At 32.7% G+C, this 25238-nt stretch overlaps 1 pseudogene; it reads right to left on the minus strand.

Annotated features, from left to right (window-relative positions):
• Window positions 1-5176: 5176 nt before the first annotated feature.
• Window positions 5177-25238, minus strand: part of LOC128211705 (uncharacterized) — a 106193-nt pseudogene continuing 86131 nt past the window's right edge.

Below are 25238 nucleotides of genomic sequence, written 5' to 3' on the forward strand. Positions count from 1 at the left end.
ATGAATGATAGCTTGATCATGTCTTGATGTGTATTTTATTTCAACTCTTGATGGGATTTCGTTAATTCTTTATATATCTCGGTCGTAAATATACACGGACCTAATCTGCGTTATCAATCAACTTACGAGAGGCTTTTCAAAGCCTTATTGTCCCTTAGATAGGGGGTCAATCAGCCGGGAAATTAGATAGACAATTGGAACATATATATTTCAAGCTGATAGAAATGCCAATTTCTCAATAACAGTGATCTAATTGCAGATGCTAGTTAAGTTTAAGTTTGTCTTTAACAGTCAAAACAAAAAAGGCAGATATGGAAGTCCTTACAATACTAACGTTACAACTTTCTGGCATTTATAAATGATTATCAACAATACAGCAAATCAACAACACAATTTCAAACATAAAGAATGTATTTTCTTATCTTTCTGAATTTCTATAAACGTCTGTGTCTTTGATATATAACGTGGATAAATGTTGTAGTCGCTATCGAGTATTAGTACAATCCTGGCAATTCATGTTACCGGGACAATCAATACACGATAATATATTTTAGTTTAACTATTGATTCACAAACATCGACACAGGAGAAGTTAAGATACCACCCCGCCAGCCTGTTTTCAGTATTAATTTCCCGTGACAATGGAAAGACAACTATTTCAAGGAAATTGAAAAATAAAATATTCTGACACTTTTTACTGAATTGAGGATTAATATGTTTTTCAAAAGAAAGCTGCGCAATTTGATGAATAAATGGTTATATCATTCATCTTAATTGCAATTTCCCTGTTCCAGCTTCCAGCTATTGCGGGGATCCAACTGTTTCACTCAAATTGTTACGTTATTGATGAGTCCATAACATCAGCCATGCACACTGGGTTCAATAGAACTACTGCAGCGACTAAAAAGTATTCAAATAGTCACATTACTTATTTCCAATTACTTCCGTACAGCTCTTTGTAAAAGCTTTTTGCTTTTGCGAGTTTCTATTTCACTGTCGAGTTTATTGACTACATGTCACGAATTGCTATTGATTTGTTTTCGTTATGATTTGTTATTTAATAGAACAAATATGTTTAAAACAAGCTTTCGATCGGAAAAATTACGCATGACTTATATTGTCCATACATTCGTAAACAATCGGATGACATCAACGTTTTTTTTTTTCTAATACCAATTAGGTTTAAACTACTTTTTTTAATGGAATATTTGGACTATTGTATTTTGGCTTTTCACGTTTCTTCAAATGGAGTAAATTTATTCATTTACTTTAAATATTTAAATATCCAATAGGTTATTCGAACATTTACTTTCATACCTTAAGATCTATATTAACAAAAAAGTCTAATTTGAACATTTAAAGATGTTTCATCGTTGTTGCAAGCTATTTTGTCACATTTTACACGAATATTTCTTCTAAAATTTTCATCTTACCAAGTACTTTTTTTACAAGGAACAACGTAGAAAACTATTAATCTTAAATAACATAGTTAAGTTATCTTGGTATAATAACTTTTTTATCAAAACTCTATCCATTTCATCCGGCTGAATTTATATATACGACTGTCATGTTTTTTTGGGGTACAATATCTTATATCTAAATTCACACAGTATATCTAACTATATTTTGTCATTAAAGGATTGCAGTGTTTTCGACGTGGTATAGCCTCAAGGAAATAAATCAAAATGTTTCCAGGTGCTTTCAAATGATCAACTAATAAAATTTAAAAAGGTGTACTGCCGTCATTCTATTTGATTCCATGGAAAATCTGGCAAGCGATGTCTTATCTTTATTATATATAGAAAGTGTTCATTACTTCAAAGAAATTTCATGTGATACAGCATGCTTCATGTGTCGTCAACAGTATAATTATTCATTATCTGGTCATTATGCTTACACCGACATTTGAGGTTTTGATAAACTCCCATCAGGATTTTAAAAGCTTACAATTACCAGGCTTAGATAGGATCCATTCAAATACATATAAAAAGTAACTTTTCTTGGTGATATGGTTTCTATATTTTTTCCTGAAATCATTGTTATAAATAGGAACTGGTAACTTGCACGTTACCCTCCAGTCGTATGTAGTGTTGTTTGTATTGGAATTCATGATATCTCGGCGTTTGCGAACTCATACTAGGAACATATTTGATTTTTCTCCTTTTTTATTCCGTTCCTTACAATTATCTAATCACTACCAGATTCCATGAGATAATAGTTATATACTTTGAGTTATGCGGCCTGTTCCTTAAAATTTTGTTGACTTGAACAGTTTCAAAAATGTTGCTTCGACTGGCTGCATTCATTTCCATGTATCTTGTACTAACATATTTGAAGAAAATATATGCGTTGCTTTGCCCCTTTGTACGTGTAATTGCAATACTAAAGTTTATCTGGGAAAACCCAGTAGTCACAAATTTAACGGTCCAAGTTGACACCGACTCAATAACAGATTCTAAAAATTACATGGCTTTCACTGATTCATGTTTAAACCGTGTTGTGAGGTTGATGGCTCTTCAATTGATTGAACTGAAATGAATTGGGCAGCAATCTACTGTGTTGTCGCTTTTGAAATACAATACCAACATGTTTTTTCAACAAAGACGGGTATACTGAATTTAATTATGTTGGTATTATTTTGTAAGACGATGCATTAAAATTACAAGAAATACCATACTCAACGTCTTAATGAACTGTTTTGAAAGTGTACACCTCAGTAAATGTTTGACACAACTTTCCTTTTATATTCCCACCTATACTTCAATCAAAAACAAGGGAAGGAAACGTAGGCTCATCGATCTGACAAATCAAGTCAGATATAAACATGAAAATTCCCTTCGAATGATGAGTTAGGATTGGCCTTGTTCTTTGAAAAACAAACCATTGCCATTGTGAAGAAAGCCGATTCTTTAATAAACCTAATGAGTATATGTAACTATGTGATTATAGTTCTCTCCCTATTTCTTGATGACCTTTTCTCGTCGAATACGAGGGCTGAAAATATGATCAAGGAACTATATTGGTTTCCTTATCAGGATAAGTTTGCTTTTTGTATATGTTTGGAGTAATCGTCAATTGTCGTTTTAATGGTACCGAATTATGAAAAATCTACCACACATTTAGATCCACAGTAAAACAATCACCATTTATTGATTTGTCAGTTTTAAGAATGTACTTCACAGATGCTTTAAGAAGAATGCTTTCCATCAAAATGCTATCATCAAAATAATGAAAACTTATTGACTTCTCACAATGGAGTTTCTCTGAAATTGAGACATTAGGCAGTCTAAACTTGCGTGACAAGAACGCTGAATGAATTTTGAACGCCCACAATGTAATTTATACAGCCGATATGCAGTTAGATCTAATCTAGTTATGTGATTTATCCACGTATATAGGGACTTATGTTTAGTTAATTCAGAAGTAGGAACATCACTGGCAACATTACATCCAGGCATCCAGTTTCATTATCAGGTTTTAAAGATTAGACTGACAATATACATCGATCCGAGATACCAAGATAAGCTCCGCCCCCCTTAGATATTGTAACTACGCACCCCAAGCGTAAATTCAAAATGGCGGCTCTCGCTGCTACGAAAGCATCAGAATCCGATTCTCTCGCGAAGATTCCGGACAATATATCAGCTAAATATTTACCAGATCAAGCCAAACTATCGGGAAATGTTTTAGAAAAGGGATTAAATTACTTTCTACAAGGTTATATTCATGACATTAAAGTTTTGGAAGAGGAAATTATCTGCCAGGTAACCGCGATATGATGGCCTTCAATGAGAAAAAAACGACAAGCCTCATATGTAAAGTGTCGATGTGGAGAGGGATTCCATACGATATGCGTATTGCTCATGCAAGGCAGGGTATGTGGATTTCCATTTGTATTTAATAAATTTTAGTATACTAGTAGCTTTATTCTTAAATATGCATGTGTAATATAAGGAATTTTGGATCGCCATGTCTTTTACATTTCAAGCCGTGATACGGAATGCGAAAAAAATATTTGCAAGTCGTCGAGTAGGGAAAGAAATAATAATTATATGTTGTATTTCAATTTATTAGTTTTCGTATTTCTAGTTACTGCATTGTTTTAGACATTTAACATCTGGAAAGTCAAATGATACTTCACGGGTCAGAGTAGGATAAACACATGCCAATTTCACAGCATGATATCATGCTTTTGTTTTGAGAACTTCTGTCAACAATCTCTGTTTTCATTTTTAAACGATTGAGCGGTCATTGTTCACAGGTGGTCGGCTTAATTAAGTCACTTCAGGGACTCATGTTGCACAACTTCACACATGTTCCTGACCAAAAAAGTTGCACAAGTATTCCCCAACAATGGAATGTGCCAAGGAGATCAAAGATCAAGCCAGTTCCAGTGAACCATGTCGTAGTAGCACGGCCTCGGGAAGGTCGGAAAAGGAAACCTGTCCTTTGCCAGATAGATGCACAGACAAAGCATACAATTTTATATATAATTAAATAAATGAACTACAAACACACAATTCACTTTATTCCAATCATGAATAAACTAACAGCTATTCGATTATATCAAATCGTTTCAGAAGAAGAAATAAAACCATATTACTTGTCTTTAATTACCAGCATATTCTTTTGCAGAGATTATTAAATATAATATGCAGTAATATAATTATTAGGCTCTTGAAAAACCTGAGTATTGTGAATTTTGCTTCCAGAGTCCCAAATGTAGAACCCAAAGACATGCTACATCTGTCTTACCAAAAAGGCACCCCGCTGGAGTATAGAATTTTACCACAAATTCCTACAGTTTCAACACCACTTGGTGATGTGCAGATTGAATCAGCTTTATTATATCAAGTAATCATCTATGTTCTGGTGACGTTGTGAAAATTGTCATAATACGCCAGTAATGAATAGTATAGGCTTATTCAATGTAATATTAGGTTACTGTGTACCAGGTAATAAAACGTATTCAGATAATAAAAGGTTCAATACACACATTACCCACATATATCTTACAATAAATAGAAAACGTTCACATGATGAGTTTTACCAAAAGATCGTTTTACGGTTCAATGGTTTCTTTGAGCGAAAGGGTTTTGGTTTGAACTTTTCTTATCCTTGATAAAAGTATCCTGGAAGAGTGTGAGATGACAATATAACGGCCAAATTTTATTAACTCAATTAAATAATGAAGTTGGAATGCAAAATGACAATATTTTGTAGGTTTTAACTTTGCAAATGAGTCGCTCAGTATGAGTTCGATGTTTCGCTATTTTACTAAACTGTATACCACTTGAGGCAAATGGTGGAATGTTAATTTTTAATGCAACAGCATGAATTTCCTTTTAAATGTTGAATCCTTTATCTACCATAATGACATCTCCATCTTGTATAAATTTACTTTCTTTTAATGTTTTAATAACATCGTAAAATCCTGATTGTTTTGTTAAAGCCTTATCCGAAATAGATCAAGTGAACAGCTCTGACACAAACATCAAACAACCATTAGGATCACAACCTGTCAAACCCTTTAAAGCGTTGAAGATTTATAATCACTGTACATTTGACATTGTAATTACAGTGCACTGGGTGTTTGAGTTTTCACCTCAGAACCATCAATTATTATTAATGTTGTTGGGAAGTCATCGATAGTCTTCTGGCATGTTTTTTTTATAATTGTGTCCCTATGTGGCCAAATTGATAACTGACCGAGCTTTAAATACATAATGTCAATCCATGCTTTAAATCCTACACTAGTTGATTAAGTGCAAAGTCCAAATCGTGTAGCCATATATTTTAACCCGAAACCATGTCGCAGTCTGCAAAGTGTTAAAAACAATGCATCTTTTGGTTGAAAATCATTCAGCTCTCTTCTGCGAGACTCATATTTCATCAAAACCCTCTGGTTTTAAAAATGTCAATAATGCAAAAAAGGTGTAAATATAATTCCTGTATAATATTTAAACAAATTTTTAACTCTTGATTTTTTGAGCAGAACAATATCGACATTTAAATTTTGCTTAACTCCCAACAGTTTCTTTAAACTCTAAATTTCACTACACTTTAATGAAAGTGAAGACTGTAATTCTGCCACTTGGTCTTCTTTTTGTGACAACTGTTCTTTCAGGGAAGCATTCTTAGCGGCTAGTACAAACATGTCCAATGGTGATGTCCCTGAAAATAAATGCATATTATTTTTTTTATATTTTAGACAAGATGTTTAAAACACACGCCAACCCTTTCCCAAGAGTGTGGGAATACCTCTGTTTTAAACGCAGCACCTTGATCTACCGAAAGAGTTCACATCATTAAATGACCACACAACCTGTGAAGACCAAACTTAAATAGAAATCACAGCAAGATCACAGGCATTATCAGAGAGCTGGTTTAAGGAAAGATCAAAGCGTTTGACGGCCTCAAACTTTGGGAAAGTCCTGTACAGGAAGTCTGCCCCATCTGAGCAATTTTTTAATTCAATTTTTGAAAATAGAAATATCAAGGCCCAATCTCTTGAATATGGGAAAAGACATAAAAAAACGCAAAGGAAAGCTATCTGGGGTAATATCCATCACGGCATTTCCATGAAGTTGGATTCATCATAAAGAGTTTTCTTTTCTAGGAGCAACTCCTTATGGGAAGTTTTGCGACACAGGTATGTGTGGTTTAGTTGAAATTAAATGTCCATTTTCCGCCAGAAATATGACAATATCACATGCTTGTGATGAAATACGAGACTTCTGCCTTGAAAATGTTGATGAGAGTTGCCATTTAAAAAACATAATCAGTATTATGCTCAAGTGCAATGCCAGTTACTCATTACTGGTTGTGATTTTTGTGAGTTAATTGTCTACACAGAACAAGACATTAATGTTGAGCGTATTTAACCTGACATACCTTTTATGACTGTAATGTTGAATAAATTGGCAGAATTTTACCAAAAGCATGCATTAACCTACATAAGTTCAAAACAGTAACACTGTATGCACTAACATGGACACTCGGTCTGTGTTTCTACTCCCGGTACAGTGTCTGCATGATCCTCGACAAGCTTTTCTTGGTGTTCTCTGAAATAAATAGTTATAATGTTGATATATTTATATGTAAATTTACACAAAAATCTGTATAGTTTATGTGTAATAAATATGTTCTGTTCTGTTCTGTTGAGTGTTCTGTTCTGTAACAAACAAAATGCCTGTATTAAAATATATTTTACTATAATGCTGTTGTTTTTTATTGAATAAGGAACTGTGGCATTTTAAAAAATAAGAAGAAGCCTACAAAATAATATAGTGTATAGTCTAAGTTTTGCATTTTTAACCTACATTGTACATGTTATTTGGCACACGCCATAACGATACATTAAACTTACACTTACAGGCATGTGATATCTTGTAAATGCATACACTTGAGCATTGCATTTTGTGTATGAATGCTGTCAAATTTTTCCTTTTTAAGTGACCGCTTAGTGGGGAGTTTTCTTGAAAGTGCTTACATATACATAATAATAAAATTAATTAACATGACAAGACTCCACAATGCCAGTCAATAACATACTATACAATAAAACAGTAGTTTAAACAGGGCACATCCATAACCTGATGGAAAATGTTAGAGGTTTCAACTAGCAGGATTATAGAGGTCAATAATTAGAACACATGAAAGTAAACAATATAAACATTTGCGCGGAAGTCAGAATGTTTAATTGAAATAAATGTATTTTTGATCGTAATATTATAAAATCTCATTTTAATATACTAACCTTCGAGCAGACAGCTTTGTGCTTGGTAATACGTTTTACATTCAGTTGCTCGTGTGGCCGTCCACATGCTTTAATCCAGCGTTTGCACTTCTCAATATCTGATTTCGGGGTCGGGAATCTTATAAGTCGTCCCCCATCGCTGAACAATTTTCACATATAATTCAAAAAACTTCAATTATATGCGCGGTTGTAAACAGTTATCGCTGCTTTGTTTTGTGGGTAAAGATGGCGGACGGGACGCTGTGAATAATTTGCAGCTTTCTCATTGGTCAATAATGATTTGATTGATTGACATGTCGGATCGATGTATTTAACCAAATATGTTATGATTCAACCATCGTAAACAGGTTTTTAAATACTCCTGGTAGCAGACAATTGACATAAAATTATTCACATTTTTCTTAGCACTGTTTAGATAATGTCGGCATTATTGTCCACGCTGCAAACATATTTAGTAGTCCTAAAACTAACAGTTTATATAGTTAAAAATTTCAGAAATGCATATATTACCTCAAATGAATAATTATCGTTTAAAGACTAGAAAAATACGAAGGATTATGATTGTTGAAAATCTAGAATATATATTTATCCACTTTACCCATCCTTGATAATTCCATTATAAGTTTAAACTTGATGTGACGACTTGCGAGGATTCATCCACGCTTGCTATTCGATATCATTGTCGCAGCATTGAAGTTCGAGCATATTATTTAATGGGATTATTTTTACTAGCAGAAGGAGTGGCTATTATTTAATTGCAATTCGTTTTCTATTGTTTTCCTCATTCTTTTTAAAATAAACCAATAGCAATATAAACTTTAGTATATAAAGTAATACCTTATTCGAACCTTAGTTTATTGATGGCACGTCGTATAACGGCAAAACCAATGACGTTGATAGAAACAGAAATACAAAACAGACACATTAATATAAACATACAGGTAGTATGGATTACAAGTGAAACACTAGCTTAATATAATTAATGTAATACATTGTAAGTAATTGTTTATTTTTTATTTTATTTTACTTGATCATTATCTAAATGCATGTAACTATATGGCGCCGTGAAAGCCTTTCAGTATGTGACAAAACTGCAACTGAGTCTGTATACATTCATAACTTGCGAATATAAGGGTGCAATCATAAGGTCGAAAGGTTAGACTCGATGTCGTACGATAAACTTCATAACAGTATACAGCCAATGTCGTTTAAGGTTTGGACATGATTGACAATTCCTAATGGATTTCTCTCATAAATGAAAGGCATCCGCCCGACTGCGTGACATGAAGCAATAATCGAGAATATCGCTTTGCAGTTCCTACAGTCAATAATCGAATAATGTTAAATCCCTACATGCTGGCTGAGATCGACTAGACATACTCCCAGTTTCACCGCGCATATTTTCAACGAAGATCGTATATACGCGAAAACTATCATCGACAACATTGTTAATATTCGCCTATATTGTATACATTACAGTATATTTAAATGTATCGACAATATATCCAATAATGCATATAAAATCATCTGCCTCAATATCTTCCATAAATAGCGATCGTAGTTCAGCATTGTTTGTGCCGAATTTTGCAGCACATTATTAATTTCCGAATTATCAACTCTGTGCGCAACCAATGGGATATGGTTAGAACAATCTACCATTTATCATATTTATATGATGTGTAAACACACAACGTAAAACCCGACTGCATTGAAAATGTGGGGTTAATTTGTTCTCATCTATATTTACATATACGTATGCTTACATGCACATGATTATGACTTTATATAAAGGATTTGGAATTATACAAAATAATGGTCTTTAAATATACAATTATTCCAGGGGCTTTCGTACTAAAATAATGGGCATTTGTGGTGATCAAATGATGTTCGTTTCCTGTGTCGACGTTATTTTGATTAGATCGTTATTTTTCGGAGAAACTAATTTATTGTCCGTTAAATGGATACCGGGGTTATTAAACACCTTTGAGTATCTAGCAGACGATAAGACATCTTCTGACATTTCTTCGCAGTATATAATAATTATCTTGATAGATAATGCCATTGTTAGTTTTCATAACGGTATTTCTATAGGGTTAATCCACCTTTTTGAGGTCGTTACCATCTACAAAGGCTCGCAAAATGGTTTACAGCCGGAGTGCGTAGCACCATCACAATATCAGAAACGTTTGTGTTTAAAAATGCTGTTTAATGTCACGAAAATGCAAAAACAGTTAGATCAAAATAACCTCCATAACAGGCGCTTGTGTGACGTCATGAGTGATGTCATTGAAAAAGTTTTACAAGGTTATGATAATATCTCGATTTGTTTCCTGACATAAAACAGACTTGCTAATAGATAAATCCTAAATATGATATACGAGTTTTTTTCGTTCCATGAACAGCTTTAATAACATCGAACAAATTGTTAAAGCTAAAGCAATCCCTCCATATATTATGACATGATGTTTTGATGGGCTAAAACTATCAATCAGGCAAAGTCGAATTGGAAAACGTGAATGTACATAAAGTTAACAAAGAATGTTTGCAACTACTTTTCTTATATATGTTTGTAGATTTTTCGGACGTGATATTGATAAATTGAATGTGGTCACATATCTTCTCATATTTTTTTTTATTTAAACCGCTTAATTTGGAGAAGAGACGCATCACAATTACATATTATTCATTCGATATAGTTTCCTTTGCCCCAAATACCCCATATCGGGTCACCTTCTAACCCCTAAATTTATGATGTTTGCTTTTCATCAGAAACAGTACCACGACAAACGTAGATCGAAAAATGCATACTCATAGTAAGTGATTATTTTATCAACCATTGTTTGCTATTTACATTGATGTAAACTAAACCTAATTTTCTAATAAAGGCATAAATTTAAGTCCTTGAAATAATATATAACACTCTTATTTATGCCATTATTTTTTACAATTCATTAAAGATTTGTGTGTGTTTACGCTGTATGAACGGAGTGGGACACACGAGCGTATTCCATGAAGCGCATGTGCGTTAATTTAAATCAAATAATTAAGCATTGTACCAGTCGGTGAAACATTTCTTTATTTAATGAAGGATGAAACTGATCTTGTTGAATTAGCTGAAATAAAGCGTAGCATCAAAGTCTAATTTATTGCCTTCAATTGTTAGATGCGCAACGACTGCCAAATACGAAAAAAGTCACATACACAATACATTTTTGAGTTGTGAAATAGCAACTAACAATCATTTTCTAAACACAAAAAATAATAATAATTTTGATATGGTTGTCCTAGTTTTCTATTCATGTTTCTATTCTTTTTTCTGTATTTCTATATTAACCCATATGAATTGTAATCTCTTTTGAATATCGACAGGATCAGTAGTTTGCTATTTAAAGAATCATAAAAAACAGGGCATAATTTTAAATTGTTACTCATACATATATATTGTTGGGCCAAGTAAACAAGCAAAAATAGTTCATTATTGGAAGGAATGCATATATATTATTTTAAACTCTTTGTCTTGGTAAGGATATCAAAAATAAACATTTTTATGTAATGCATATTTCATGTTATTCTCAAAATGAGTCATCAAACTACACAAAAATATTTAGTTGTAACAAAAGTAATTGCCGACTTTGTTTTGGTTACATCTAACCGCGAACTACTATCTGATTTGTGTTGCTTTCTTAATACTTTCTTCCATTATTTATCATAGCCAACTTATGGAACATTTATATTATTGATTGTCTAGTATAGTAGGTGAATAGACTTTTAGAAAATATGTAATACCAAATTAATGCAAAACTAGACATACGAGTATTGTCATTTAACATGATCGAACTTGTGTGTATTAGCTCCAGTGAAACCGTGCTTTATGTTTATAATACATTGTCGTTTGGGCCCTTGCCTTGTGCCCCTAAACAGGTTTTTTGTTTTAAATTTATAATTATGGGCTTGTTCCTGAATTTTTATTGCATTATTGGTGTGTATTATACATATTCAATTCTAAATCAGTATATCACTTAATACGTTCTTAAAAATAAATGTATATTTTTAACAAGGATAATACAGCAAAATGAACATGATAACACACTTGTAGATACCTCTGTTTCATTCATTACCTCGTGTGCAAATCAAACACGTCAGGCTGTAGTGAGGCGATGAACTACTCCGGAAATAATGTTGGTCTGTGATAATATTTCTCTTATTATTTCTGACCCTTGGGTATTATAGCGTTGAAGACAATAAGACTAATTGTATGCCGTTGCTTCTCAGGCATGGTAAACATGCTTTTGCAAATGCTTTTCCTCTTCATTTCATTTCCGCTTTCCAACCAATCACATTTCCATCGACGTTTGATACATTTTGTATCATCGATAACAAAAAACCTTGTCAACATAAGCAGACAGGTATAATTGCAAAACTCTGGATTCATATACCACCAAGTTGAATACATTTCTAATTATTTATAGTTTTTATAGACCTATTGATACTGGAAGTAGTTACTGTTCAACATATACAGATATGCCGACCAAAAGTAATGAAATAATGGAAATCGCTATGGGAGTGTGGTATCTTGGATGTTGTACGGTGAAAGAGAACCTGGAATAACAATTTATGTTAAACGAACTGCAATAGCTTTAGCGTATGATCTATAGCCGTTACTTGACCTTGAATGTTCAAAGTATAAATACTGAACTACATGCACACTAGTTATTTAAATTAACATTAAATTATGTTGTGTATATGTTGCAATGATCAGTTTAGTTATAATATAGCTGTTAATGAGGAAATTGCAACTCACTGGGATATCTGGTTTTCTTCATATGAATGCATTTTGTTCTACTGTAGGATGATTGCAAATGCCGTGTTACAAAACTACTACGAGGCCTACAATGACAATAGAAGCAAACACGTAAACGTAGACCCTTTTGAAAAAGCACTACTACCCAACGGACCTTTAACGAAGTGCACACAAAGTCACAAAACAACATCTACTGGTGCAAGTCTGGTGTGAAACGGCATGGATATGGTCTTAGCTTAGGAATGCCTGAAATAAAGTTAATAACTACTGAATTGAATAATTAGGAGCTATTATCATAATTATACTTGGACATATGTTTAACATTTTAACGATCCCGACAAACATAGTTAGATATAACAGATTGTTTTCACTGTCAATTGACAACAGCAAAAGATCTACAGGTCGAAGCTCATAAGAATAGTATCAGCTGATAAACAAGAATGTCTTATTCTGTAAATTAGATTTTGTTTGTATGTGTTTATACAGTACAAGGACCATTTTTATCTGTTGTATGTTTTAACTGTTTTGTAACGGCACTTGTTTCACGATTAATAAAGTAAAGAGTTGCTTCGAATAAAACAAATTATGCGAGTCTCTCGGTATGAAATTGAGACTGTGTTCTTTTTTAAATTGAGACAAATAACACTATTTTATATGTTATTGCTACACTTGTCAATCTAAAAATAAAATACCGAAAGTAAGTTCACAGAATTTTGAATTCACTTGAGAAAGTTACCTAATATGAAAACAGCTTTTCTGTCATAGTTCGATATAGTAATTTTACTCCGGGTTCTGTGTTTATTTTTGCATGCATCTCTCACGGTTTCCTTGGCGACATACAAACAGTATGAATTGCAGCCAATAGCATTGCCAAAAATAAGACAAGCCGTATTTGTTTAAAGATAACCAAAGCAATAAATAAACTTAAAAAAAAAAAATAACCGATGCAACCTTTCGGTTGTGCAATATTGAACTTTCATCACTGTGCCACATTGGGATCGTTCAAACATGGTAATTTTATTAATGGTTTTAAAAGAGTTATGATTTAAACATGGCTCCAAAGTCGTTTATATGATCATTTGTTTTGTACTCCGTTTTCTGTGTTTAATAAGTGCCTTGGATAAAATTCTAAAATAATTAATTTTGTGAACTCAATAAGTTACTGCGCAATAACATAAGTGTGTTTAGACAAAACCCATATAATCTATTTCCCGGAGAACAAAGTAATCGAATGGAGATTATTTCAGATTTCTAATAGAAAATCTGTATTTGTGTCTGACAAACATGATTATTAAAACCACTTGCATTCGCTGAAGTGGGGTTGATGAGTTTAATAAGGTGTGTTCTTCAACATCTCTAAATAATCATATTGAATAAAGATCAATTACATGATATTGTGGTTGTCACAAATGATGAATATTGTACACTTAAACGTTCTAGCTATACCTCACGAGAAGTTCTACGTTTTATAAAACGAATGCATAAAATTGCAAATAGGGACAAACAAAAACAGAGAAGTCGATCAAAACAGATAATTTCGGCAATACTGGTCACATGTTTCCGCAATGATAAAATTTAAAATAGTAATTCTTCGCTGACCAACGAGATTTGTCTACTTGACGGCGACATCTTTGTCGGGCAAATTTAAATTCTGGCCATAGCTTAAACACATATTTGTACGTATCCACATTAACAGTCCAACCCATGTTTAAACGACATGTCATTGTGCATATGTGTATCAAACAATTAACACAAACAATACTTTCTTAATGGATTGCCAGGCCGACTTTTATCATGTTTTGTTAGCAAAGAAAAACGTTTTAATAAATATAATTCGGGTTATATTTCACTAGTAGTTTAACGTATACGTATGTGCACCACGTGCGGTTATTGGAATACCACACAAGTAAAACATGTCCGTCATGCCGTGAAAGCATCGTATGTCTAATGAATGCCAACTGGGTCGGGTCTTGTTGAGAGTGTTATAATGTTTTGGTATGTATAAAAAGAACACATGGACATAAAATGTGCTTGAACAAAATGACTTCTAACGCAATAATTTTTGCATGACTCTAAAAATAATGTGCCCAAAGTATGTTCTTCACATGTAATGCAACATTTAAACAGGCATTACAACGAGCATACACTTACATATCGAGGCCGTATTTTTTATTCATCAGACGTGATAACTTACAAATTTGCCTGCTGATTTACACTTTTACACTTGTGCTCTTGAGGAAAGAGACTGCTCGGCCAATGTGATTAGAAGAACAAAATCTGAACCATTACTAATGAGTATTGCATTATTAATTGAGTTTAAATGTACTTATAAGTATTATTATAAGAAGTTTCTTTATTTCTGTGTTTTTATTTTAGTCAACCGTTTAAGCATGCGATCTACGATCAGCAGTGTATTTTGTTCTCCTATTCTGTTAATGTATCACAGTACAGTTCTGATAAATTGATATTGACTGTATTGGTTACCAATTTGTTTCGATCAGCTGTACCACTTAGATACTGTGAGATAGAAATTATCAAGTGGAATTTACTGTTCGATTTTTGAAATAACAATACCTAATCATTTCTGATAACATATACTTCTAAATCAGACATTGAAGTACTTATTTGATTGATATAACACAAAATATAGAACATAATCATAAATTGTTTGCAAATTAAAAATATGCAAAACAGGGCACACTCTTTACTTGTTATTTAAACATTTTATTTGTAAAGCAAGTCCTATATGCATGTAATCATGGTAACGGGTGCGCAGCATCATGTATTACAAGAATCGAAGTCAGAGATAACCATGCCGGCCTTCTTTATGCGTCAATAAACTTGCATAAATATATATGTGCTAACAGTTTTGAAAATATTAAGCAAAACTATATATTTCCTGACGAAACTGCTTAATGCTCATATAATTGTTATATTTCAATTACAAAATTAATATTATCCTGGTAATTCATTTGCTTACAGACGAAAATGCATTTTATGAAACGGAGTAAATGGAAACAAACGGCTGAAACATTTGCATGAAAATATATTTTCTCACAACGAAAAAAAATCCGACATTTAATAATAACATATCCAGAAATAATTGAAATATTTTTGTCCGCTTTAGATTAATGTCAAACGGTTGTATATTATACGTCCATCTCAAAACGAATTATAAAACTGCTTATCGAACTCAAGGTCGTATGAACGTATTTGAGCCGCCTATCATATGTTTGTTTAACGCAAAACACTAACTACTTCCGGGTTGCGTGTTGCTTTCTGAATAGTTACTTCCACAAATCATCATGACCAACTAATGAAACAGTTACACCCTATTGTATGCCTTGTTGACATACATGTATAAATGTTTGCACTTATCAGGCTTTGTAAGCATGCCTTTTTTCAAATGCTGCTCCCCTCAATTTTATTTCCGCGAACAAAAAAAACATCCGATATTTGATAGATTTTGTATCATAGATAACAATAAACCATGTCACCGTTAGCTGACAAGAATCATCAACTTGAAGTATAATTGCAAACAGAGGTAAAAATGATGTGTTTAATGGCTCGTATAGCGACGGTTGCCGGACACTTTATTATCCTAAATCAGATATCATACAGTGGAAATGTTGTAAAAATTTTAGGTGCCGTCACTTCGCACTCATAGGCTGCTCAATTGCACCGTATCAGAAAATATGTTTTTTTACGAGTTCATTTGAATAGAGATTGAAGGATAAATAGGGATTTATTCTGATTTTTTTTTTCTTTTTCGTCTGCCGGTAAGAAATCAATCCTCCAACTGCATGATTTATTTAATGCACACACTGAATGATTCATCAGCTCATTGTAATGGATTAAAGTCTGGTTGAGGAAACAAGTTTTAAATGTCGAAGTTGGTCGTTAAGCCTACTCTACAGTAATTCAAGATTTTATAGACTTGCTTTGCATTTGATTTGGAGGAAGATTAGGCAAATGCAGAATAATCTGCAACACTGATGGAAAGTCACTTTATTTTTTATCTTATTGCGTTTTTAGTGGCGGATTTTACAAAAAGATTTCGTCAACACTCGAGTTGTCGAGTACATGGATGTCTTTCATTTAAAATAAAGTTGACACTCCAGGGTCTGGCTCAGCATCAAAACATTTAACAATCCACTCTAAATGAAAAGGCTTAGCATTTAAACGCTTAGTGAATGCCTTGCCTTAATGTCCTAAGATCATTGCCGAACGGACGTACAGCGTGAAACACACTGTCGTACAACGATTGAGTTAAACGCTTTGGAAAGGTCAGAGATTATCGGTAGTTCACTTCCATTTACTTGATAATCATTATGAAGGATAGTATTTTCTCTAACCGTGGACGAATAAGCTTATACGGCACCCGAAAAGGGAAGGGAGTAAAGGAAATTCAAGTAACACAGCTGATTGGCGCGCGAAGAATTTCCACACCGGACAAGAGTGATGATAAGCCCGCCAGAATCACGCATTTCAATGCAAGAGATACCAAGACAGAAGAGGCTATTGGCCAGTCGAGAAATTGTTGCTAAATATTATCTACACTTAAATGTTTGGATGCTGGGCTTGTCCCTGAAATTTCCATTTCCACAAATAATCCTGTAACGCTAGAGAAAGAATAGAAGAGAAACACAAGTTGATTTGCATGAAGTAGGGTGAACATTAACATTCAAATTTCATGACAACGTCACCAATATAACATAAATATAAGATATTTGCCATACAAAAATGGCAGCTTGAGCATGTCTTCATGTGTCTTTTCTTTCATCTCCAGTTAAACTTTTGTTCTCTTCTATATATCTTGGTTATTGATATACATGGACATAATCTGCGTTGTCAATCAACTCAGAGAGGCTTTGCAAAGCTGTATTGTTACTTTGACAGGGAGTCAATCAGCCGGAAAGGACAATTTGAATTGGTATATTTGCAAACTGATAAAATGCAAATGTCTCAATAACTGTTTTCCAACTAACAGCTGGCAGATGTTAATCAGGTTTGTCTTAAAATTCAAACAGACATTCATCGTCACAGGTCAAGATTTTGATACCGATTTTGATACCGACCCGCCAGCCTACATTCAGCATCGATACAATCTACAAAAAAAACCACAAATTTAAGGAAAATGAAAATATAAGCTGACACTTTTCATACACTTGAGGATTAATTATTATTAAAACGGAAAGCAGCGCATTGTTATTATGAACTGATTAGATCAATCAGGTTAATTGCAATATCCCTATTGCATCACGCTATTGGGGCGACCCCACTGTTTCACTGATTGGATATTAATGAGTACATGCCATCAGCCATGAACATTGGGTTAAAATGAACTACTGTAGTGACTTCAAAGTATCTAAATATTACTATTCACATTGTTACTTATTTGTAATAACAGTAAAACTGTCGGTAAATGTAAATAATTAAAAATGGGTTGTTTTCTTATGCTTTTTGCGAGTTTCTCTTTCTCTGTCGAGTATGGTGGCTTATTACAGTAAATGCTGCAATTGTTGTTAATTAAATGGTCGTTATGATTCGGTATTGAAAAGAAGAAATATCTGGTAGTCTTTTAGTAACTTTTTGCTACTGAGCTTGTTTCTGTAGCTTTTCGCATAAATATTTATTCCGTGAAATTTAACAAGTACAGCATGATGTCAAGAGTCAGCTAGTAAGCATTAATTGAAGAGGTTCAATGTAAACCTAATACCATAATAATTACAACACTTGGCAAAACATTGCCTATTCAAGGCCAAACGTGGGACAAATTTTCCTAGTTCGGTGGTTGTATGTTGCGATATGGCGCTGTCTTTAAAAATGCATTGTATCCATATTTTTACTTATGTTTTACTTAAGTTTTCGATCGAAACAAACACGCATACTTACATTATCCAAACATTTTTAAACATCGGATAACAATATATTTTATTTTTTTTATTTTTTTTTTAATTAGGTTTGAACAAATTATCAAATGGACTATTTCATTTTCACTTTAATTCAAATGGAGTAAATTTAATTATTTACCTAAAATATGTTAATATTCAATAGCGTTACTTACGATTTTCTGATAGTATGAACATTTACTGTCATGCCTTTAAATAAATATTAACAATAACACTCTAATCTGAACGTTTAAATAATATGTTTCATTATTGTTACAAGCAATATTTATGTTCATATTTGACTCTAAAGTTTCTTTTGAAAATCTAATCTGTCCCAATTATACGGAATCCCATTAAATTTCAATATTTGATGATAATTTTATAAAAGAGTACTGAAGGATAATAAAGAAACGTAGGCTTGTAATGGTGTTTACATTGAGCGAGATCTACGATTCCTGTAAATATTTTATGCACAGTGCACAGTGCAGAAATAATCAATTAAAAGCTGAGGCGACTAACAAAATGCACTATGTATGCGAAAAGCTACAGAAACAAGCTCAGTAGCATAACGTTTAACATAAACCCGGTTTAATGGCACTGGGTAAACGCCAAAGACATAAAACATAAAATCACAAAATCACAAACAAAAAACATGGAAGAAAAGCAAAAAACTCCACAAACAGCTCGGTGCATACACACCATATACAAAAAAAACTAGGAATGTTTATTAAGGATTGTTGGGTACCGCCTTGGAATGGTCAGTAAAATGTAAATCTACTGAGGGTTTAAACCAGTTAAGGTACACAAACCTCACTCATATTCTCGCTCTAAAACTATAATAATTACAACAATTGCCAAAAAATTGCCTATTCCAGGCGAAACGTGGGACAAATATTCCTAGTTCGGTGGTTGTATGTTGCGCTATAGTACTGGCTTTAAAGTTGATAATTTAACGTAAACTGTTGTTGTATTTTTTAAAAGGCAAAAAGGGCAGTATTGTATAAAAAAAAAACGGGTTAGAGGTTATCTATTGTGATATGTCTATTTAATTGTATTCATTATTTTACTTGTGTTTTACTTAAGTTTTCAATCGAAACAATAACGCTTACTAACATAATCCAAACATTTTTAAACATCGGATAACATCATTTTTTTTTCATTTTTTTTTTAGTTACAATTAGGTTTGAGAACAAATTTTTAAATGGACTATTTTATTTTTGGAAACAAACATTTTTTCGCTTTTATTAAAATGAGGATATTTACTTATTTACCTAAAATATGTTAATTTTTCAATACCGTTAATTACGATTTTCTGATAATATGAAAATTTACTGTCATACCTTTAAATAAATATTAACAATAATAATAACGCTTACTTGTTAATTTTGTAGTTATTCGTCAATGTTTAGACAAGGGTAATGCCATGACCATATAAACAAGTTTAAATAATTAGTAGACTCATTTGCCAGTTTACTCGATTTTTATTTCCAATTTAAAGACTGTTATCACATTTTTAATCAGTAAAACAAATGGGATGCGTGCGTGGCCTGTTTGTGGTGTTTGAACGTGCGTATGTGGTGTTGGTTTGTTTGTGTCTCTCGTCCAAGGGCTCTAAACAGACTAAGTTCTTGACTTGTCCCTTTAGATTTCATTGTATTATTAGAACACTCTCGCATAATAGCATGCCAACGAGAGTGATTAATTTAATGTTGTTATAATAACTTGTGTCACTATCGTTGTAAAACAAATATGTATAAACTAAACTTAGAGTTTCCAATGTGAACATGTGCTTTCATTGATGTATGTTCAAACCTTGGTGTGAGGTTTAAGTGAAAATGAAGGGAGAAATCGACTCTGTTATCGTCTTTACCGTCAGGTTATACTGAAAAATATTATAACTTAAAACGATCAAGTTGCTATTTATTTTGTAAGACGTTGCATTTAAACTAAAGTCACTACAGTGTCATATTAAACGTCTTTACCAACTGTTCTGAAAGTGTACCTTTTAGAATGATGCAGACGTTTCCCACCTTCCATTAGCCAAGTTAATGTTCGACACAGTTTTCCTTTTATTTTCCCAACATATGCTTTAGTGAAGAACAAGAGAAAGAAAATAGGTTTATCGATGCTGACAATCATGTCAAATATAAACACGAATAATCCCTTCTCATGTATTGATGACTTAGGAATGGCCTTGTTCTTTGACAGTCGTAGCATTATCATGCTAGAGAAAGCCAAATCAACCTAATGAGTATGTGTATGATTATTGTTCTCTTCCTACACTTAATGACGTTTCCTCGTCCGTCGAATACGATGACTACAAATATTAGGATGGAAACATATTGGTTTCCTTATAAGGATAAGTTTGCTATTTGTGTATCGTCAGAGTAGTCGTCAAAGAATAGCTGTTTAAATGGAAGTGATTCATGAAAAAAGTCTACCACAAGGAAACAATCACCCTTTGGTGATTTTTCAGTTTAAGAATGTGCTTCACGGATGCTTAAGGAACAATACTATACATCAAAATGCTATCATCAAACTAATGAAAACTTATTGAATGCCCATAATGGAATCTTCTCTGAAATTGAGACAGTAAGCAGTCTTAGCTTGCGTGACAAGAACGCCGAGTGAATGTCGATCACCTGCAATGTAATGTATCCACTGCCAGACGATATGCAGTTCGGTATTATCCAGTTTTGTGATTTATCAACGTATATTGCTTATTTTCAAGGAATTTACAAGAATGAAATCACTGGCATCGTAATATCCAGGCAGTTATATGATAGTTTTATTGTTATTTTTTAAATAGTAGACGGACAGATATTTAAGACAAAATAGTAAACCAAATATTTTATATTTAAACCATCGTAAACAAGACTTTAATTCTGCATTCATGTCACATTCATTAAGAAATAATTTTCTACTAAAAAAATCCAACATTCATGCATTTTATGTACAATAAGAATAATTTAAACACAAATAGTATTCACGCATGTCAATGAAATTCACGTATGTTTCAAACGACCATTGTCTTAACGAGGATATTTTGCTCGAATGATACTTCAATTCAACTTAGTTCAATCTGTTTCCTGCAAATTCCATCCTCAAAATTCAAAATATGATAATCGTCGGTTGAAGTTAACTGCTAACCGTACATAATAGAACAAGTATTGTACATGCTACAACTGGTAAACTATACATACCGCAGGTTGTCTCAACCTTCCTAATGATCTATTTTTAAACGGGCTCTTAGAAATGCTGCCGTCACGCATTGTTTTCTTATTTTAAGCATACATCCAACGGGGCATCGGGTCCTAATTTAAGCATTACATGTCATAGCGTACATCAGTTAATTCTCCTTTTGTGGTACATTGTCATTGAAATTGTCTGCTTGTCTGAAGGTTTGTTTTGCATCTTTGTTCCTATGAAACTATCATCTATTTTCAAAAGGGTATTTTATTTTCTGTTCAATGGTTGGTAGCCTTGCGGTCATTTGACCATCCCCGCAATATCTAGCAGACAATAAAATAATATTGTTCACATTTGTGTAAGTACTTTTTCGATAATGTCGGCATAATTGTCCACGCTGCAAACATATTAAGCAGTCCTAAAATTATCAGTTTATAATGTCAAAACTTACACAAATGTATATACCTAAAATAAATTATTTTTATTGAAATACTAGAAAAAAACGAAGGATTATGTTTGTTGAACAACTAGATTATATATGTATCCATTATTTGTTTGATGTGAAGACTTGATATCATTGTCGCGGCACTGAAGTTCGGGCATAATATTGTGTTGGTTTACGTTTTACAAGCAGAAGGAGTAGTTATTTTTTAATTGCAAAGCGTTTTCTATTGATAATTTTTATTTCTTGGCCATCGTCAAATGGTCAGGTTCAAAATGTGTTCATGAATTATAATGATGATCAGTCTTTGCATAAAACTCGAACCTCGAGCAGCACTGACGGTCCGCCTGGCACATATACCATGCTGGTTACCTTGATGTAGTGTGTACCTATTTTAATATAAAGGTTAAAAAAATTCAAAAACTCTCGTTTTAATAAAATAACATGTGAACATTATAAGTCATGTAGTCTGACCGTCACTATACAAGACACACTGCCTCAAGAACAACTTGAAATAATATACATGTAAATATCAAAACAGGATGGTGTTGTACCAAGCGTTCTGCCGAATGAGCCCCGTTAACCTGGTATGTTAATTTATTACCGAGTCGATACGTTAAGTTTACCTGCACACCGTATTATGCCCCGTTACCTGCTTAACTGTAAAAAACATTAGGGACTCGATATGTTTAATTTTCCTAGATACCTGCAGATAGATTATCGCTTCAACTCGGATGCAAGCAGCATGAAAGTTTCACGTATATTGTATTCATTTTTCTTTCAAAAATAAATGCATTAAAATATACTTTGTGAATAGTGTTTACACTGAAAGCGAATCTATATTGGCTCGAGTGTCATCATTCTGAGAGGTTTCCCTAAATCGGGAAGTGAAAATCGTTTAATTTACTAATTACTCATAGTTTTCCATTTAATATTTTTAATGATACTAGATTCTTTATAATTGAGAATATTTGCATTTTAATTTGTCCATCGGAAAATCCTCAAAAATGAATATTTTCTCCAATTTGCATCTGTTACAACATTGTTAATATTCGACTTCAGTTGCAGTCTTGACGTCGTACATATATCCAATTATGCGTATAAAATCATCTGACACATACGTTTCTCCAATACAGCGATCGTAGTTCAGTGTTGTTGTACCACTTTTGCTGCACGTTATCAATTTGCGGATGTTTAACACAATTTATGTGCGCGCAAACAATGCCAAATGGTCAGAAACATCACAGTGTTCGAGACATTAAAATATATATATATATATGATGTGATAACGCACAAACTATTGTAACGTTAATTTTAACGGCATTGGAAATGTGGGGCTCGTTTTTCTTATCTATATTTATATGCACATGATTATGACTTTACGATAAGTATTATCGCTATACACAATAATGGCCTTTAAACCTGCAATAAACCTCTATGGACTTTCTTACTTAACTAGGTGGATTTTGTGCTTATCAAATGATGTTCATTTCATGTGTCGACGTTATTTTGATTATAACGTTATTTTCAAGAAAAGCTAATTTATTGTCTGTTAAATGGATTCTGGGGTCATTAAACACCTTCTACTATCTAGCAGACAATAAAACATATTCCTGACATTTGTTCGCGGTATTTAATAGTTTTCTTGATAGATAATGGCATTGTCATTTTTCATAACGATAATCTTATTTTCATGAATTTATCTTTGGAAAACGATGAGTATAACTATAGTATTCATACAAACAGTGGAAATATATATTAAAAATGATCACCACTTGCTTATTGCTAACGTCAATGCTTAAATGTGAATCAAATCATCAAGATATTTAAGATATGTTAGGTGTACAGGTTTATGCACCCATTTTCACATTATATTTGCACCCTTTTAAAACAATGCATACAAATGATATGTTAGGTCCGTAATCTTAATCTTTCGATTCATGTTAATTTACATCATCAAATGAAAATTTTGGACATATATAATAACACATCTATATTCTGTTGCATCGTTAAGGCAGCTTATTGATGTGCATAAACTGTATTGATGTTTTAGTTGAAAGCATTGTACGACTGTCATTTATCCACGATAACATCTCAGTTCTTAATACTTATGACTTTTTAACGTCTATACATCTATTTCACAATCTTTAGTTACTAACAAATTGACTCGCCTTATCGAAAAAACTTTTGCGAGGGTGAGAACAACTTATATATATGGCGGTTAATGATAAAAAAGTTTTTTTTACCCATGATTGCTCAGATAAATATATCTATTGGACATGCACAGATGTCATTGAAGTTTTAAATTTTGAACTAAATATTTTTTTATTAAAATTCGGTAAATGTTTATATAAGCAAACAATTGGCGTTCCAATGGGTGCCAATTATGCACCTTTACTTGCAGACCTCTTTTTGTACTGCTATGAAAGTGAATATATGTTGAAAATATCTAAGTCCGGAGATCTAGCTCTTATTGATGAATTCAATAGCAACTTTGGATGTATTGATGATATTCTTAGTATGAAAATCCTGTACACCCTTTACAATTGCAACTTAATAAATCTAATACATCCGATTTAAAAGCATCCTATTAAGATCTGCAACTCGAAGTATAGGATTATATAGTAAGTATACATCTTTATGATAAACATGATGATTTTAATTTTAAAATAATTAATTACCTTTCTTTAGATGGAGATGTTTCTAGTTCACCATCATTTGATGTTTTTATTGCACAGTTGTTAAGATTTGCTAGAATATGTACAGATGTCAAAAATTTCAGTTCTCGCAGTGAACTTATGACGGAAAAACTTCTAAAACAGGGTTTGAGATATAATAAATTAAGGAAAACTTTCTCAAAATGTGTTAATGGTCATTATAATCTTATATCAAAGTTCAATACTAGTCTAAAATCACTGATTGCTAATAGTATTGCTCATCCCGATTTTTATATTGATGTTTTAAAGAAAACTCGTACAATTTAAAATTAAAATGTTGCCAGCAGGTAGTTGGGCAGATAGACTCATTGACTTATTTGGATTTTAATAAAAGCGTAGATATAAAGGCAATATTATTAATTTTATGACAATTTTGCAAATTCATTTTATCTTTGAAATCATCTCTAGCTGACTCTACTATGCTTCCAGTCCGTCGATTT

This window comes from Mya arenaria, chromosome 12 (assembly GCF_026914265.1).
Source record: "Mya arenaria isolate MELC-2E11 chromosome 12, ASM2691426v1".
Lineage (NCBI taxonomy): Eukaryota > Metazoa > Mollusca > Bivalvia > Myida > Myidae > Mya > Mya arenaria.